This window comes from Pleurodeles waltl, chromosome 4_2 (assembly GCF_031143425.1).
Source record: "Pleurodeles waltl isolate 20211129_DDA chromosome 4_2, aPleWal1.hap1.20221129, whole genome shotgun sequence".
NCBI classification, from domain to species: Eukaryota; Metazoa; Chordata; class Amphibia; order Caudata; family Salamandridae; genus Pleurodeles; species Pleurodeles waltl.
Genome location: NC_090443.1, coordinates 45935035 through 45953679, shown reverse-complemented (window position 1 = coordinate 45953679; position 18645 = coordinate 45935035). Strand labels below are relative to the sequence as shown.

Below are 18645 nucleotides of genomic sequence, written 5' to 3'. Positions count from 1 at the left end.
TCCACTGCTGTTTGCTCTCGCCATTAAGCCCCTGGCCGCCCGACTTCGTACGTATGCGTCCGACTGGGGCATTCAGGATGGCCCACAGCACCGTCTAGTCTCTCTATATGCAGATGATGCATTAATATTTCTACGTAATTATGCCACCTCCCTTTCTAGCATGCTTGAGCTGCTAGATCAATTTGGTACCATATCCGGGCTTAAGGTCAACTGGTCAAAATCCTGTTTATTCCCTATGCGGGCGATTCCAGACGCATGCCGCGGAGCCCATTCTCCGACTGAGCTACAATGGTGCTACACTACATTTAAATACTTGGGCATATATATTTACCACGACCCCCAGGATCTAAAAGAAGGTAACCTAGGACGCGCGATAAGGGCCCTTTGCGGTTCCTTACCCTTCTGGTGCTCGCTCCCACTGTCCCCTCTGGGCAGAGTGGCCATTGCAAAGATGGTGGTCTTACCACGCCTACTATACTTCTTCTCCGCGCTACCATTAATACTTCCTGCCTCCTTTTTCAAATCCCTGTCCAGCATATTGTCAGATCTAATTTGGGGAAACGGGCGTCGTAGAGTGGCCCAAAACAAAATACACTACCCACTTGCACAAGGCGGGATGGGGGTACCACGACTAGAACTCTACTATGCATCTGCCCAACTACAGTGGGTGCTTAAATGGATACACGATCCTGCAAATATAGAGGCACAAAGTATACACGGCGAATTAGGACACTCTAATATATTACGCCACCTGTCAAATAGAGACGACATAGGGCGCACGCAAAATATACTATTGCATAATGCGCGACGAATATGGCATAAATATGTGCTGCATGGAGACAAGACACCACAATACTCTCCCAAGATACCCCTGTTAGATATACCCAAAATCGAAATAATAACTGCAAAATTAGATTTATCAACCTGGCAGAAGAAAGGCATACAAACAGTGGCCGATTTATTCAACAACGGGCAAATACGCACATATGAGGCACTAGATGCCGTTCACAACTTAGGACGAGGCGATTTCATTACGTTTGGTGCGGTGCGACAATTAATACGCACTACATGGAAATGCGGAAACAAAGAACCTACTGTAGCCCCAATCCTACACGAATTATTAAATAACCTGCAAAACCCGCCGAATATCTCAGGAATATATAGAGCCCTGACCACACAATTCACACAAGGCCAAGAACAAGCTAAAAGCAGATTGGACCAGACCTTCACTTACACTCTCTCACAACATGAGTGGAACCCGGCTTTAACATCGACACACACAGTATCATGCAACCCTAGGCTAAAATACACACAGTTTAACTACCTACATCAGACATATCTATCACCACACCGACTCGCACGAATGTTTCCTCAATCAACCCAGAGATGCCCAAGATGCGGCTCCAACGAAGGCACCTTCTTTCACATGACCTGGGACTGTCCTCCGATCCTGAATGCCTGGAACAACATCATAATAACTCAAATAACTGCATGGCTCGAAATTCCATTGGACCTCAGCCCAGCGCTATGCTTACTGGGAATAAGAGAAAGACCTAAAGGCAAAAAGCAAATACACAAATGTATAGACTTAGCATTAGTATTGTACAGACGATTAATAGCTATGCACTGGAAAGCCCCTAATGCTCCAGGGTTGTCACTCTGGCACACAGAACTATTGCGCTGGGCAAAAGCAGAGACATATACATTGCAGTCATTACAGGATAGAGGGATCAAGGTGAAGGGCCTTACAACCTGGAACTCCTTTGTCACAACACTTGAAAGCAAGGACGATGAGCGGCCCCCCTGACCACAAAAACATAAACACTCAAAAGGATCAACGAACAACAGGAGTAATAGCAAGCAGTAAATAACTTATAAAAAGCACTAAGCATACCCCTAACACTTATCAGCTGGGAAAAAATAAAAATAAAACAACTGAATAACACCGCCACAATAATGAAGCAGTTCTTTATGGCTCCCCCTTTCCACGTGTTCTATCACTATTATACTTAACTTTCCTCTTTAGTTCCTATTTTTTTCCTCTTTCTCAAACTATCTCCAAGTTTACTATCAGCAAATACCAAAATAGCCATGAATCGACTGTAACATTGGCACTACGCATAAGCGAGCAATTCCAAATGTACTCATACTGCGCATGGAGAATGTTTCTAATTTGTTATTTTATTTATTTCTGTTGTGTAATGTACAATAAATACAAATAAGAAGATGTTAAAAAAACAAAACAATATCTAGGCAAAAGTTTCATCTCATTAGTACCAGTTTGACACCCAAATACAAAAGTAAGCAACAGAAAGTTGACCAGTCAACCTTTGGAAAAGGGCTTCAACTGCATAGAAACACACATTGCTGCTTTTTTCATAACATTTAGGGGGTCATTCCGACCCCGGCGGTTATGGACCGCCGGGGATGCGGGAGCACCGCCAACAGGCTGGCGGTGCCCCGCAGGGCATTCTGACCGCGGCGGTTTGGCCACGGTCAGACCAGGAAAACCAGCAGTCTCCCGCAAGCTGCGCCGCCATGGGGGACTCCGACCCCCTCACCGCCATCCTGTTCCTGGCGGTTCCGACCGCCAGGAACAGGATGGCGGTGAGGGGTGTCGTGGGGCCCAGGGGGCCCCTGCAGTGCCCATGCCAATGGCATGGGTACTGCAGGGGCCCCCGTAAGAGGGCCCCACTTTGAATTCCAGTGTCTGCTCAGCAGACAATGGAATTCGCGACGGGTGCAACTGCACCCGTCGCACCTTCCCACTCCGCCGGCTCCATTCGGAGCCGGCTTCCTCGTGGGAAGGGGTTTCCCGCTGGGCTGGCGGGCGGCCTTCTGGCGGTCGCCCGCCAGCCTAGCGGGAAAGCCAGAATGGCCTCCGCGGTCTTTCGACCGCGGAGCGGCCATATGGCAGTTCCCTCCAGGCGGGCGGCTCCCGCCGCCCGCCGGGGTCTGAATGACCCCCTTAGTGTTTGAGACAGACACATTTTTTGCTAAAATCTGCAGATTATGCAGCAGATTATGGATCATGTGGCAAATGAGGCAATTCCATAGTTATGAGGAAAACACCACAACCGCAAAATTGCATATTTTCAATGGTTCAGCATATCCCCATTGAATACATTTACATAGCATAAGTCTCAAGGGAAGACATTTACTTCTACTAATCTGACAGGCATCCTACTGGACCTACGTCACACAGCCTGGGTAAAATTTAAAATTATTAAAATTAAAATTATGATCAAGTTCTGGATTTGGGGTTAGTGTTTCAGTTTTAGCATTGTTTTTTTTAATTATTTTCTGCATTTTAGAATTATAATTCATGCTATCGTGTTTGAGTCTTTAATCATTCACTTTGTTTTCACTGCATTTGGTTTAGAAGATAAAGTTTGGTAATGAAGCCTAATATATTTTTACCCTGATGGCACTTAAAAGATTTAAACTTCTTCCAGATCCCAAAGTGTCAAACTTTGGCCACAGCATAGATCCTGATGCTGAGAAACCCAGCCATACGCAAGCCTCTCTAGAGGTATTTAGAATTTGAATATCTGACCAGTAAAAGAAGGGGGAAGCAGACTAGGGGAAGTGAGAACCAGGAACGTTTACTGAGATCATGCAGTACAAAGGAACATCTTGTGGAGGGAGGTGTTTCCCACTATCGGGGTGAAATGCCTTACACTGATCGAGGGTGGGAAAGATGGTCGTGAGACCAGACGTCTATACCAGCGCTGATGCCCAGGGTACCACAGAACAGAGAACTCTTGGAACAGAAGCAGTCAGATAGAAGACAAACAACACATAGACCAACAAAGACGAAGGACAAGAAGGAACAAGGTCAATGTCAAACCTAAGAAAGGGGCAATGGGAAGGGAGAAAAAGAAAGGTCGTGGGGCTCAGGGAGAGGCGGAGGAACTATGCGGGAACGAAAAGCCAAAACAGCTGCGTAGTAGTGCAGTGCAGTACCCTACCACTATTGACCTGGAAGGGGAATCCTAAATTTGGAAGTCCCCACCCACGCAGTAACTATCAGTAAAATGTAATTGGCCAGTTTCCAAATCTGTGCCTTGTCTGAATCAGGTGAGTCTATGATTTATGCATGGGGTGACAGAGGAGTAGTGATATTGCTATTGGCAGGTCAAGACATGTTTTAATTTGAACAAGTGACTCCACGATCTCTTCCCTCCTTGCTCTTAGACTGAACTCCTGACACCTAATGCCAGCTAAGGGCCACCCGTCCCAGCCTCTGTAGTGTGGGCTCTTCACACACCCTGGAAGTCATGGAAGCACCCGATTAGTTCAACCACCTGCAGGCTCTGATAACCATTTTGCATGTTTTATGCTGTTTTCTGGGTCACCAAAAGGACCCTGTTCAGAAAAAAATACTTTGTATTAAGCATGTCATAGATCTGATATGCGATTAGCCAGCGGATTTGTGTAGTTTGTGAAAGTGGTTTAAATTTTGCATGATAATCTTATCAAGTGAAAGCCATAGACCTTGATTAACTTAATTCATTTACTATATAGTAGGGTAGAAAAAAGCCTTGTTTTAAGATAGAAGCATATAATTATTTCCTACTGATTTTAAACTGATATAAATATTTGATGTTAAATTTTTATATTTTTATGTCATAACCCACCAGACAGCGCAGCTGTCTAGTTTGCTTGTGACTTATTGTGGGCGCTCTGTAAGCTTCCCTGAAAGCATTTAACCCATTGCTTACTACTGCCTATGCAGTTTGTAACTCACCTGTTGCTTATTTCTATTTGCTGGCTTTATTTGTTTTAGGCTGTCAAGCTTGAGTTTGTCCCTTCGGTGATCATCCCTTATTTACTTTATCCTTCAGAGTACCCGCTTTGTGTAAACAGTTCTTTAAATCTTGTTCTTATCTTGTCATATTTGCTGTGCATTTAAAGACAGAGGCCAAACGTCAGGATCAGAATTCCGAGGTAGCTTGGTGTTTACTTGTCTTTCCCTTTACTTCAAAGTGAGAGAATTTATGTGGCAATCCATCCTGCTGAGTACCTATGTTAGAGGGCAGGCTGTAGGAAGTTATTTTTTATTAGCACATAACAAAATTTAACTTTTCTGATATTTCAGTATAAATCAGAATTAGGAAAGTAGAAATGAAGCACATTTTTGTTTGTAATTCTATGATGACATTTCCACACATTATCATGTGTGTCAGTAAAACTGTATGTCTGTGCAAATGTAATGGTCATTTCAATAGGAAATGTGATGTCTGTGTAGGCAATGCACTACCACTCCATGCATACTCCACACTACACCACTTAGAATTACACTACTCCACTCTACACCACTTACCCTACTCCTCTCCAGTCTACCTCACTCCATTCCAATCTACTCCAATCTACTCAAATCCACCCCACTCCAGTCTACCCCACTCCACATCACTCCACTCTACCCACCCCAGTGTACCCCACTCCACTCTACTCCACTCCATTCTGCCCCACTCTACTGAATATACCACTCCAATCTTCTCAACTCCAACCTACGCTACTCCAATCTATCCCACCCTGATCTACTCCACACCAATCTACCTCAATCCACTCCACTCCACTGCAATCAACTCGGCTTCAATCTACTCCACTTCACTACAATCTATCCCAGTCTGCCCCACTCCACTCCTGTCTGCCCCATTCCAATATACCCCAAGCCACCCAAATCTACCCCACTCCACTCCAATCTACATCAGACTACATCACTCCAGTCTACCTGAATCTACCCCACTCCGCTCCAATATACCCCAGGCCACTTTATTTTACCCTATCCACTCCCATCTACCGCAATGCAATCTACCCTACCTCAATCTACCCAACTGCCCCACTCCAATCTACCCCACTCAGCTCCAATCTACCCCATTCTACTCTTTTTCCAGTCTATCCCACCCTACCCCGATTACATCCCAGTCTTCCCCAATTCAATCTACCCCACTCCAGTGTACCCACTCCCCCATTCCAATCTACCCCATACCAATCTACTCCACTCCAATCTACCCCGCTCAACTCAATCTACCTCAATATACCCATTCCACTCCAATCTACCCTCCCCAATCTGCCCCAATCTACCCCACTCCAGTGGCATAAGAAAGCCTTAGGGGCCCCTTGCATAGGATGGTGAGGGGGCCTCTGGCAATACCCATACAATTGAGCTGACAAGCTGAGTGGTTCCCCTTTATGTATAGAAGACCGACACCCCCGCACTGCGGGCCTGCTGGGGTGTCTATTATGCACCTGCCCCACTCTACTCCAGTCTACACCACCAACTGTACCCCTGTACACCCTACTGCACTCCAGTCTACCCCACTCCAAAACTACCACTCCAATCTGCCCCTCCACTACAATCCACCACTCCACTCTACCACACTGCAGTCTACCTCACTCCACTCCACCCCATCTTTCCCCTCCATTCTACCCCACTCCAATCCAGCCAGTCTGACCCACTCCACTTCAATTTACCCCATTTCACTCCAGTCTACTCCATTCCAGTCTTTCCCACTCCAGTCATACCACACTCCACTCCAATCTACTCCACTCAAATCTTCCCTATGCACTTCACTTTAGTCTTCTCCACCCCACTCAACCCCACTCTACACTACTGCACTCTTCCCAACTCCAATCTAGCCCACCCAACTGCAATCTACCGCACTCCACTCCAGTCTGTCCCATTTTACTTCACTCCAATTTACCTTACTCTGCTCCACTAAAATCTACCCTACTCCAGTCTACCTCTCTCTACCCTAATCTACCCCAGTACAATTTATCCCATTCTACCTTACTCTACCCTGCTCCACTCTACCCCATTCCACTCTACCCCAATCTACCCCACCACGTCCCTAACTTTTAGCCATGCTGAACAGCAGCCACACTCATGCAGAGCATGGCTAAAACGCATTGCCATATCCAGTACCTCTAGCATACCCAAGGCCTATTGGCTTCACCTATGTTTGTTACTTTTTTTCTCCATTGGACAGCCCCAATACTGATAACATTTTTACTAAATGATCAGTAAATTACACATTTTCGCCCGACACACTACAGTGGCTGTATTGACCTACTTCAACCACTTCAGGGAGCTTAGGTTCAATGGGTGCACCCGGCCCTGCGCTGACCACCGCCCACTTAGTAACCCTACTGACTCACAATTTAAACATCCATCAAAATACAGTCGAGGGGAGCCGTACATCAATTCAGCTCAATGCATAGTCATTACAGGGAAATGTTTTTCCAAATACCTTTTTATTAATAATAGTCTCTTCGATATAATCTGCAAACAAACATAGATACAAATCAGTGTTTTTGTACAGAAATACGTTTTGATCCAGATATAGATCTTACATTTCATTAGTCTGGGTAGTTGAGCCCAAAGAAATACAAAGGCCTAAGCAATGTTCACTCAGCAATTCCGTGTTGTTATTACTGCTCTAAATCTTAAAATCATCACCACCAGCACAACAACAGCTCATCAATGCACTCGCAGCCCTCTGCCTTCCTGCTTTAGGTCTCAGCCTCTGAGAGGCTGGCAGGGCCAGGGTACAGTCAGCTGCAAGCCATGCCCGGGAGGATGGCGAGGATGGCTCAGAGCCAGTCGCATATGAGGCGGGCCATACCAATCGCCGGCCCGCTGAAGGAGGGCGGAAGGGGGCGAGAGAGAGATTGCTCTGTACTCCTGTCAGCCCAAGGCTTCGGGTGTCATCTTTCCTCCGACCCCTGCCGTATTCTGGTCTCAGACCCTACCACCAGCCTTTGTGCCCTCTCCAGACCTACTGTCTCCGCCCCCCCCTCCCTCCTCCACCCCCCACTCTGGTCCCAGCTGTCTCCCGATAACCCCTTTAGAGTCTGCACCGAGGATTTGCTCGCAGTTGTCAGGCCGGGTATCTTGGGGGACAGGTGAGAGCGTGACGCAGAGTGGAGGGCGATAAAATCAGATCCTTCCACAGATGAGAGTAGTTAAGAGTTGGCATTGATTCATCTCCTTTTTAAAAGCGTTTGGGTTATATGGATCTCGTGAGACAGGAATACCCTCACTATTTAATTATTAAACTCACATTATGATAAATCGCACGATTCTGCCAAAAATCGCGCCTACTGGTGAGTTGCTGTATGTGGTGTCCCAAGTAGATTGGTGGTGTATGGATCAGCTTTGAGTTGCAGGCTTTGGGTTTCTAATCCACGAAGTGCCAATTTGCACATGGGTGTGCCCTGGATACCCTTTCCCATTATTTAAAAAACTTCCGGTTGGTTCTCACAGTGTATGAAAGACAGCGTTTTGTTTCATGTGGGTGGATTTCCACAAAAGGCTAGGGCCTTCTGAAAGTGCTAGTGTGGCTGAGGCCTTACCTGACATTCGAGTCCTGCCCTTATGCACACTGGATAACAAAGGACAGCGCAACTTTCCTGCAGCAACAAAGTCAAATCCTAGTTTCATCCTAGGAACTACAGTGTGCAAAAACGTTTTTTTTTCTTCAGGAAATTTGATGAAATTCCCTAAAAGGTTTCTGACATTACACTTTTAGAGCAAAATTAGATTTGCAGGTATCATGCTGACTTTTCACGCAAGTGTGCACTTGCCATTAAAAAATAGTCTTGCCAGTTACTAACAGGAGATTGGTTCGAGCATCATATCCTCTCGGCAAGACATTTTCTGGGTGAACGAGGCACCCATATGCAAACATTTATGCAAAATTGTGTAAACCGTAATTTAGCAAAATTTCACTAATGTAGTGCAAAATTTGAAAAACACGCAAATTTTGATGATGTAATTGAAGTGTCACCCAGACCAAGGCCTAATGTGGTGAGGTTACCACATATCTCTAAGGCTGTACTTTGTTTCTAGTCCCAGGCGATGGTGCTGGACAATTTTCAGAGTGGGGTGCTGTCATCAAACTTACATCATTTTGAAGAGAAGGGGTTGGTGAAAAATCCAAGCGTTTCACAAAGAAAAAGTATAGCAAATGAGCCACACCCATTCAGCAGGAGGGTGGTAAAGGTGTCGTATGTAGCCAGTGGTGGCTTCTGGAGCACACTGTCACAAATATATTGCACAGGCATGGTGTGGTAGCACACTGTCATTTACAAATAGCATATTTTTCATTGAAATGGCCACAAAATTCACACTGATATTCCGTTTTATTATTTGCACATCAAGTAAAGGGTCTTGATTTGTTTAGGTGATAATAATATATTTGTTTCCATCCACTTTAGATTTTTTTTTTTAAATGTGCTTTCCAAACTTCTGGTGTATTTTAAAACATTTGTACAGTTCATTTACAGGTATTTACAAATATTGTTGTTTGTTAGAAAAAAAGCTCACATACTGCAGTTTTTCCTTTCACTCACAGTATCCCAGCAAGATTGCCAGATAGTTTGCTTTACAAAATCTTTTCACTGTGCAGTCAGAGAAACAGAAGTAAACACCAGTGTCTAGGTCAAGAGAATGAGCAGCATTTTTTCAGAAGACATAGCCTCACATTTGACCTCTTTGAACGCACACCAAGTGTGCCTAGATAAAAACGAAATATAAAAGCATCTTATTACTCAGTCACCCTCTGAACTCCAGCACGAGAATCTTGGGGGTGCTGCAGTACCCCTACCTCCAGCACATTTGGTCCCAGGCTCTCATTTAAACACCTAAAGCATTTTGAGAGTCATGGTTCACTTCAACCGAGCAAGTTAGACAGAAGAATCATATAACAATGATGTGTTACAGGAAAGCCCAGTGCTGGACAAGTATATTTGTTGACGATAGCGGTGTGAAGCGCGGCATAAATACTATCAATTAGTCAATATGGAGTCATCCAGTACTTCTAAACTAAACGTCAGTGAGTTCACCTCTTCTGCAACTCTTGTGGGCGTGTGCCACCTCTTGTGTAGTGTTTCTTAAGTCTGGCAGCCACGCCGGTTTTGTGGGCGGGAAAAAACAATCACAGGCTCTTCGGTCACCAACAGGGAGTGTAGGCTCTAATCCTGAGGATTAGCGCATTATGCTGAGGAGGCGGAGGAGGACCCGAGAACAGGTAAAACATTGTCTTTGAGAGGTTGCTCGCATCACTTTGGGTTTGCAGGCTCTCTCCCTGGGAGGGCACGTCATGGTTTTCAACAGTGCCAGCCAGTTTTAAGAACCAGACCTCCGGTGATGCTCACCACAGAGTGAATTTTCTTTAGATGCTTGACAGGTGTTATTATGAACCAACCCAGTGGTGTTCATTACATCAGAAGGATAAAAGCCTGACACACATTTGCCTTATTATGAACTTGAGTCCGCCTAAAGGGACATCTCTGCAGCAGGTGCATGAACCATCTGAACTGTTCACTGTTTGAGAGGGCAGGTGATATCCCTTGTGTTGGAATCTGGGAGAAGAAACACTGGCTTCTGCCTTTGGCATAGTCTTTTTAGGAAGGCTATAGTCGCTTGTGGGGGTTCCATTACTGCAGTTATCCTTGGAGGAGGTTTTCCTTTTCTCCAAAGATGGTCTTGGCAGTTCTGCCAAGATTCTCAGGCCCATGCGTGACTGGTTTCTCTAGCACAGTCTTTTTATTTGCATTTGGAGACTTGTGGTCTCGCTGAGCCCATTTTACAGTCAGGTATACAAGTCGCAGAATGCAAAGAAAAATCCCTTGAATGGTAATGTCAATCACTTGACTGAGGGTTTCGAGCTCGCAGGTGCAGGCACTCCTTCCTTTGACTCTGTCACAGCCAGAACAGCCCTTCAAAAGCGTCACTCTGTCTTAAATCTGTTTTTCAGTTTTGTACATTTCTCTCTGGCTCTAGACAACCCATACAGCTGCCCTTCCCTCACAGCGCTGGAGAGGAAACTGAAAATGACTCCACAGTTAAAGGAAAGAGAGTTGAACACTTTCTAAGGAGGCCATCTGTGGGCGGAGCCTGGGACAGTGGTAGACTGCCACAGTCGAATTATGCGGAATGCCTGTAAGAGCATCAAAGACAGGTCTTTCTCCTTTCAGTGACAATACAGAGTGGTCTCCCACTGTTAGGTGAAGACGCTTCACCACTGGCTGAAGCCCAGAAGAGTTAGGCACTTTGTGCGGAAACATTACTCTTTTGGGAAAAGCCTCAAAGTGATGAGTGAATCAATGAATGAACCTCCACTCTTGAGTTAACTATTTAAGTGCTGGATTCATTTTAACAAGTTCTCCCGCCAGTGGGTGAAGTGTTGATTAGGTGAGTGCAACATGAGGAGCCCCGCCACTAGGTGAAGAAAGCAAGAGTTGGGTGTATTACTGGAAAATCTCTCATTGTTGAGTGAATCTTTAAAGAATTGGATGTTTCCTAGAGAGCTCCCCACCATTAAGTGAAGCTAGGAAGATTCGGACCATCATAGAGAGGTCTTTCACCATTGAGTGACGTCTCAAAAAGATGAGTGAATTGTAGACAAGTTCCACACAATTGGTGTAAACAGAAAGAGTTGCCTGTAATACAAGACAGTCAACCACTCATGGGTGAAACATGGCAGGTTTGAGTGCACTGTAAAGCGGTCCACCACCACTGGATGGAGCCTGAAGAGCTGAGTGCATCGCTTTGAGGACCCAGTCAGTGGATGAATCTTTGAAGGGGTGTGTAGGACGATGGCTCTGTATATGCTATATCAAAATGAGATTTAGAGTGCACAGAGTCCAGGGATTCCCCTGAGGCTTAACAGAGGCTAAAGTAGATAATACTAATGCTCTCTTTTGTGGTAGTGTGGGTGAGCAGTTAGGTTTATCAGAGGGTAGTGCAAAGCATTTGTTGTACACACAGTCAGGAAATGAGGCATGCACTCAATGACTAACTCCAGGCCAATGTATTTATCTAGGAAAAATATATTTTGTTATTTTATTTCTAGAACCAAAAAGATCTTGTTGCAGGTAAGTACATTTACAAGTAAGTACTGAACATATGTATCAATTGTACTTTGAGTTTGGCAAATATAACAGTTTACAGGCAAGTAACACTTTTCAATTTAAAAAACTGACTGTGTAATTTTCAGAACAGTCCTAGGGGAGGAAAAGTGTTAGTGCAGTTTTGAGGTAAGTACATGATTTACAGTTCCAGTCTCCGGGGGTTAGGATGGTCATGGTTTAAGATGACCCCAAACATACACCATCAGCAACACGGGCCAGCTGGGTGCAGAGGTCAAAGTTGGTACTGGATTTAGAATGGGATCCTATGGAGAATGGGGCACTCTGAAACTGATCTGCCGGCAGATAAGTACCCGTGACTTCAGAGGGCAGACGTGGGGGGTTTAGGTGAGCGAAGGGAGGGGGGCACAGGTTAGCACCAAACACACATCCTCAGCTGGGTGCAGGGTGCAAACACAGCGTCGGGCTCCCAATTCTTTTTAATGGGGAGCCCCAGGGGTCACAAAGATGCTGCAGGCTGGGTCCAGGAGGTCGGTTCCAGAAAAACAAAGGCTGGATGAGGAGGTGGGCCACCTGCTGAATGTTGCTGGACCTTCAGTCGGATTCCCTAAGGCCAGGGTGCAGGTGTACCTTTGGGCGTCGGGTATCTTCGCCCGGTTCTCTCGCTGTCAGGGGGGTCCTCTGGATTTAGGCTGCAGGTGTCGTCGTGTTGGCCAGGAGGGGTCAACCCAGGGTGGACACAAGGTCAGAATCGCCTGGGGACCTGCTCTGTGCTCTGCGCCGGTGGGCCGCCTGAACTCAGGCCATGGGCATCGAGTGCAGAGTGGGCAGGACTCAAGGATCCGGGGCTGTTCTGGAGTCCTTCTTGGAGTTCCTTGTGGACTGGGCCACTGTCCTCTAGAGTTCTTGGTCCTCTAATGGGCAGGCAGTCCTCTGGGGATTGTAAGAGGTCGGTTTTCGTAGCAGAGTCCTTGAAGCTGCAGACAGGCTGGTATGGCCCGCCGGACTTGCCGCCAAAAGTGGGGCTTTGTTTGGGGGTGAGGCATCTCTACTAGCTGGAGTGCCCTGAGGCACTGTAACAGGAGGCCTGAGCCTTTAAGGCTCACCACCAAGTGTTGCAGTTCCTGCAGGGGGGCGGTGTGAATCACCTCCACCCAGGGCAGGCTTTGTTTCTGACTCCAGAGAGCACAAGGCTCTCACCCCATGGGGTCAGAAATGTGTCTTTTAGTGTCAGGCTGGCACAGACTGGCCAGCCTTACACTAAAGGGTTGGTTAAAATACACGGGGCATCTCTAAGACGCTCTCTGGGTGCATTGTACAATAAATCCAACACTGGCATTAGTGTGGGCTTATTGTGCTGAGAAGTTTGATACCAAACCTCCCAGGCTTCAGTGAAGCCATCATGGAGCTGTGGAGTTTGTGATGACCAACTCCCAGCCCATATACTTAATATGGCCACACTGCACTTACAATGTCTAAGAATGCAAGACACTGTAGGGGCATGTTGCTCATGCAGCTATGCCCTCACCTGTGGTATAGTGCACCCTGCCTTAGGGCGGTAAGGCCTGCTAGAGGAGTGACTTTCTTATGCCACAGGCAGTGGTTGGTGGGCATGGCACCCTGAGAGGGATGCCATGTCGACTTTACCTTTTTCTCCCCACCAGCACACGCAATCTGCAATGGCAATGTGCATGTTCTTGGTGAGTGGTCCCCTGGGGTGGCACAATACATGCTGCAGCCCTTGGGGATCCCCCCTGGTCACAGAGCCCTTGGTACCATTGGTACCCTTTACAATGGAATTAGCTGTGAGCCAGGGGTGTGCCAATTGTGGTAACAATGGTACAGTTTAGGGAAAGATCACAGGTGCTCTGGTTAGCAGGACCGGAGTACACTCTCAGTCAAGTGAGCATCAATAGCAGTCAGAAAGTGGGGGGATAACCATGCCCAAAGGGGCACTTTCCTACAAGGTGAATGCACTCTAAGTATTCTTTCCTAATGAAGCATGTTGTAGGTGTTGTAAGAGGTTCATGCACCATTGGATGACATCTCGAAAGGTTGAGTGTAGCACTTGTAGGTTTTTCACCACTGAGGGAAGCCTTGAAGTTTTGGATGTATCAATGTATGGTCTTTTTGCTATTAGATTAAGCCCCAAAGTTTTAGGTGAATCATAGAAGGATTCTCCAATATTGGCTGAACACTGTGAAACTGAGTGCATTCTAAGGAGTGCTGCTATGAGGGATTCAGCTTTGAGGAGTTGCGTAATAGTTGGAAGGTTTCTTATTAGTGGGTGGAAGACAGAAGAATTGGCCACATCACAGGGAGCTCCGTTAGTCCCTCCACAACCTTGTAAAACCCAAAGATATTAATTCATTGTAGAACACTTTTCCCATTACTGAGTATAACTGGAAAGAGTTGGCTGTGTGATGAGGAGTATCACTGTCTACGGGAGAGACAGAAGCTTTATGTTGGTGGGCTAAATGCACTTCCAAGTGATTATATCAAATCAACAGGGATCTGAGGGATACAGACCCCAGTGATGAGCAGTAGCCTTGATAATTATATATTGTTTTGGAGACTTGGACTAACACATACTCTGAGAACTAGTTTCAGGAGTGGGCTACCTCTCTGTTGATTTGATGTATGAGGAGAGGGTCAGATACTCCCAAGTGAAACATGGCAGAGATGGGTGCACTGTAGAGTGGTTGACCTCTGCTGGATGAAGCCTTTACAGTTGGATGAATCATTGTAAGGTTCAAGTCAACGGATGAATCTTTGAAGAATTAAATGCCTTCTTGTGCCCTCATTACGAAGTGCACAGTACTGACGAAATGCAAATGTTGCATCTGTAATTACTGGTAATGTTCAGTAACACCTGTCAGTACTGTAAAATTACAAGTTAAATCCGAGGGAATAAGGAATTATTGTACAGACCTATAAAACAGTATGGAATTCCCAGTTCTGTGGGGTTTAATGCTCCCATTTACCATCCATAAGGAGGTGGCAAATGGGGGTAAGGGGTCCTGTTCGGGGTGGAGGTTGGGACGAGAGGTGGGAAGGTAGAGGAAGGAAGGGGAATAAGTGTTTGGGTAGGAGGGAGCAAGGCTCCCCCTTGCTACAAAAGGTAGTCCAGCAAGAAGGGACAAGGCCTGGTTGCAGTTGGAACCAAAGCATAAACCAATTTTACTGGCTGGTCTATCCGGCCTGTAAAATCAGATGAAGTATTCCTGCACTCAGGAAAACTGGTTGCAAAAACAGTGAGTCATTCTTAATTAGTCAGAGTGGGATTCCAGGCAGCTTGACTTGTTATGAGGGAATATGCATTCTCTCCTGATTGGTTGAAGCCTGTTATCATTGGGTAAATGGTTGGGAGTTCCTCCACCAACTGGTTGGTGCTTCAAAGGGTTGATTGCATCAGTGTTAATGCCTTCATCATTGGGGTAGGCTAAGGAGAGTTTGGTGAACAAATGTGAGTTCTTTCATTTTTGGGTAAAGCCAGGATGTTTAGGTGAATAATACAGGGTTTCCCCGCTTCTGGCTATAGATTGAAAAATTTGAAAATTGGGTGTCTCCAAAGGAGGCCCCCACTTTAATGGATGAGGGCTTGAAGAATTGGGTACATGGTTGGGAAATGTCTCATTACTCTGGGGAGCAGTGCTTTAAATGGGCAGATACTGTCAGGTACAGAGTACATGCACTTCTCAGAAGGAAACAGGTACACTTGTTAGTGAGTACCAGCACTTCTGTATTTCTATTTAAAGAACTATGTGGAAGATGAAAGAGCTGGCAGCATCATAGGAGGTCCCCTAGGCCATCTACAGCTGTGTGATGCCTGGTAGAAGACCCCACTGTTAGACAATGTCCAAAAGAGTTGAATACCTGGGCTCATATTCACTCTGTACTTAGCACCATGCCTGTTCCAAACTTTGTCTGACAGGTCATGGTGTGGTCTGTTTTTAGGTCAAGTCTACTAGACAGCATATGCGCCATGTGTTGCAAGGCGTATTGTGCCTTACCAAAAAACAGAAGCTTGGAGCCCTCCTATCCCTTACCATTGTTTGGTTTTCCTTTCACTCTCATTTGCCTGCTTCTTATTAGTGTCCCAGTTTGTCAATCTTGTGTTTGTCCCTCCCATGGAGTATGCCTTTTTACAGTCTCTTTGAGTGGCTGGCATCATTGACTCTACTGCTTGCTTTTCAAGCACTACTTTTTTCTTTTGTGTGAAGCACTCCATTAGAGATGTTTGCCTTGTTTATGTCTCTCCTCCTGCACTCTATGCTGATCTCTGTTGCCTGGCTGCTTGCTTTGCCCCACCACCTCTCCATTGCTTTTCTCAACCACACCCTCTGTGTTACTTTTCCGCAAACCAGTGTCACTTTTACTCCTGCCCCCAGTTACTTTTGCATCCTCTCAAGCCTCCCCCTTTTGCTTTTGCATCCCCTCCCATATTGCTTCAGCAGTCACCCCTGCCTTCCCCCTTGTTACTTCACCATTCGACTCCCCCACCCTCTTTTGTGTTGCTCCTATTTTGCTGCCATTCTCCGTGTCACTATCACTTCCCCCATATGCCTTCTTAAAAAATTCTCTTTCGCAAATTCATTTTCTTTCTAGTTACTGATCCTGCTCGGATCTGTCACTAAAAAGAAATAAAAAAAGGGCCCACATCAATTTGTAGGTGTATGTGGTGCTCACACACATACAATTATTCAGGCAGCTGCATCAAAGGAATCTTTTTTTAACTTTAGCCATGCTGCAGAGCATTGCGGATGTTGTGCAACTTGGCTAAAAAACATTTACAAAGCCAACAGTTCACAAAGGCAAGACCTACTGGGTTTGCCAGTGCTTGTTTTGTCCAGCTGTGGGCCTGTTTTATAGTCTGGTAGGCCAGTTTTTGCGGATGATTTCCTTGATATTACGCCAAACAGTGCCTGCAGTGCCCAAATTCATGCAGTCTTCCATACCTTGCAAAACATATACAGTGTGCCTACAAGTTCAAAACTGCCCCAGTTCACAAACTTGGGTCACTTGTTAAGCTGTCTAAGTGACTAATGTGGGCCACTTTTATTTTGGGCCCAGACGTTTGTTCTGTCCCTGTCCAACCCTGAATTTATCTACCAACGTATGTGTACAAGAGCAGGACATATTTTACATACAGTAAAAACACCAGAAAACTTGCCGCTGGGCCTATAGGACCTTTACATTAATCCACCTGTGGGCGTAGACTCGGCGCGAGCCACTTGCAAGGCGGAGACCTGCCTTGTTTGTTTGGGCGTTTCCAGAAGGAAGTATTTTTGCGAAATAACCATGGCACACTTGTTTGTTTGTCTTGTTGTGTTTTTCCTCCTCCCAGTTAATTTACATTGGCATGATCCGCCTCAGCTCCTTGCTCGCCATCCTTTTCCTTCTTCCTTGGCTGTTGCACCTCTCTTCTCTCTCATATGTTTTCTTCAATTCCAACATTTACCGCGCCTCTTTTTTCCAAATCGAGCCGCCTCCTTCTTTTTCTTTTATTTTTTTAGAATTTGTTAATGCATCTTTTTCAACAAAACTCTTGTGCTTCAAAGAGCTGCCATGCATAAGGGCGTAAATTGTTTAGCGCAACAGGTTTCCTGAAGTTTCTGCCTTCAATAAGTTGCTGGTCATTAAAAAGTTTCCGCGTTTTTTCGGCCTGACTTTTGAGACCGCATAATTGTCTCACCAGACTACTGTTTTTTAAACATATGAATTACGCATAAATAGATGGGGATTTCTGTGAGCGGACTTCCTTCATTGGTCTCTTAATTTGTCATTCACACATTGCTTGACCCACCACAGCATAAGCCTCGGTGCAGCGGGACAGCCCACTCTTCCTATTAGATCCCTGCGCTCTGAGTGACTGCACAAAGCCTGCGCACATTGTTCACATCCACCTAAAATAGTTATTTTCTCTTTAGGGGCAAAACTGGATCAAAGTGTGCTTTTTATTTTATTTTATGTCATATACTTTAAATGCCAGCTGTTTATTCCGCCTGCAGTTTGAGTGCACTATTACCTTTACTTTCCGTTTTTTTTAGTTTGTGTATAGCCCTTAAATGATATAATAATATTGTAGCTGCCTGAGAATCATAGAATTGATTGATAGAATTGATTGAATCTGAATTGTCTCCTTCACAAATAATAATATTAACAAAATGTATGGTACAACGGAAAGGCTTACTATTTAAAAATGTAAATGTTTTATTGTAAGCACAGGGAAGCCACATCTAGGAGGCAGCATTCTTTCTTTGTTTTTCTTTTTACTTTTGTGGCCCAGGCTTGCAATAAAATGGTAACCACTAAACCAGCTTGTCAAGGCCAGACCTATCAGCTTTGCTTATGCTTGTTAAACAGAGATGTCCACCAAGCATCATAGAGTGCTGGACGTGCCTCAGATTTTCAGAATGCCCACACAAAACAAATGTACAGTTGTGAACCTCAATGGGAAACCATTACAGAGCCAACAGATACACTGACAATCTGGCACAGATTCCCCCCTCCTGGACTTACGTTTGGTAGCCCTGTGACATAACACAGTGACTAACCCTGGTACTTGGTAAGTTCTTAAAACTAGAACATTCTGGCTGCCCTGGTTATTCGGACGGGCTGGTAATAGTAGTAAAATGCTCCATGAGAATTAGTTACTCCATGGATCGTTACTTTCATCCAGAGCCTCCACTTGCAAGAGGTAGATGGAGTTTAACTGTGAAACACCCAGAAGAATAAACAGGGGAATCAGAACTAGAATTACTG

At 45.5% G+C, this 18645-nt stretch overlaps 1 protein-coding gene across 2 annotated transcripts in view; it reads left to right on the top strand.

Annotated features, from left to right (window-relative positions):
* The window catches only part of ERBB3 (erb-b2 receptor tyrosine kinase 3), a 184929-nt gene that overhangs the window by 82022 nt on the left and 84262 nt on the right, over nt 1-18645 (top strand). The window lies entirely within an intron of this gene.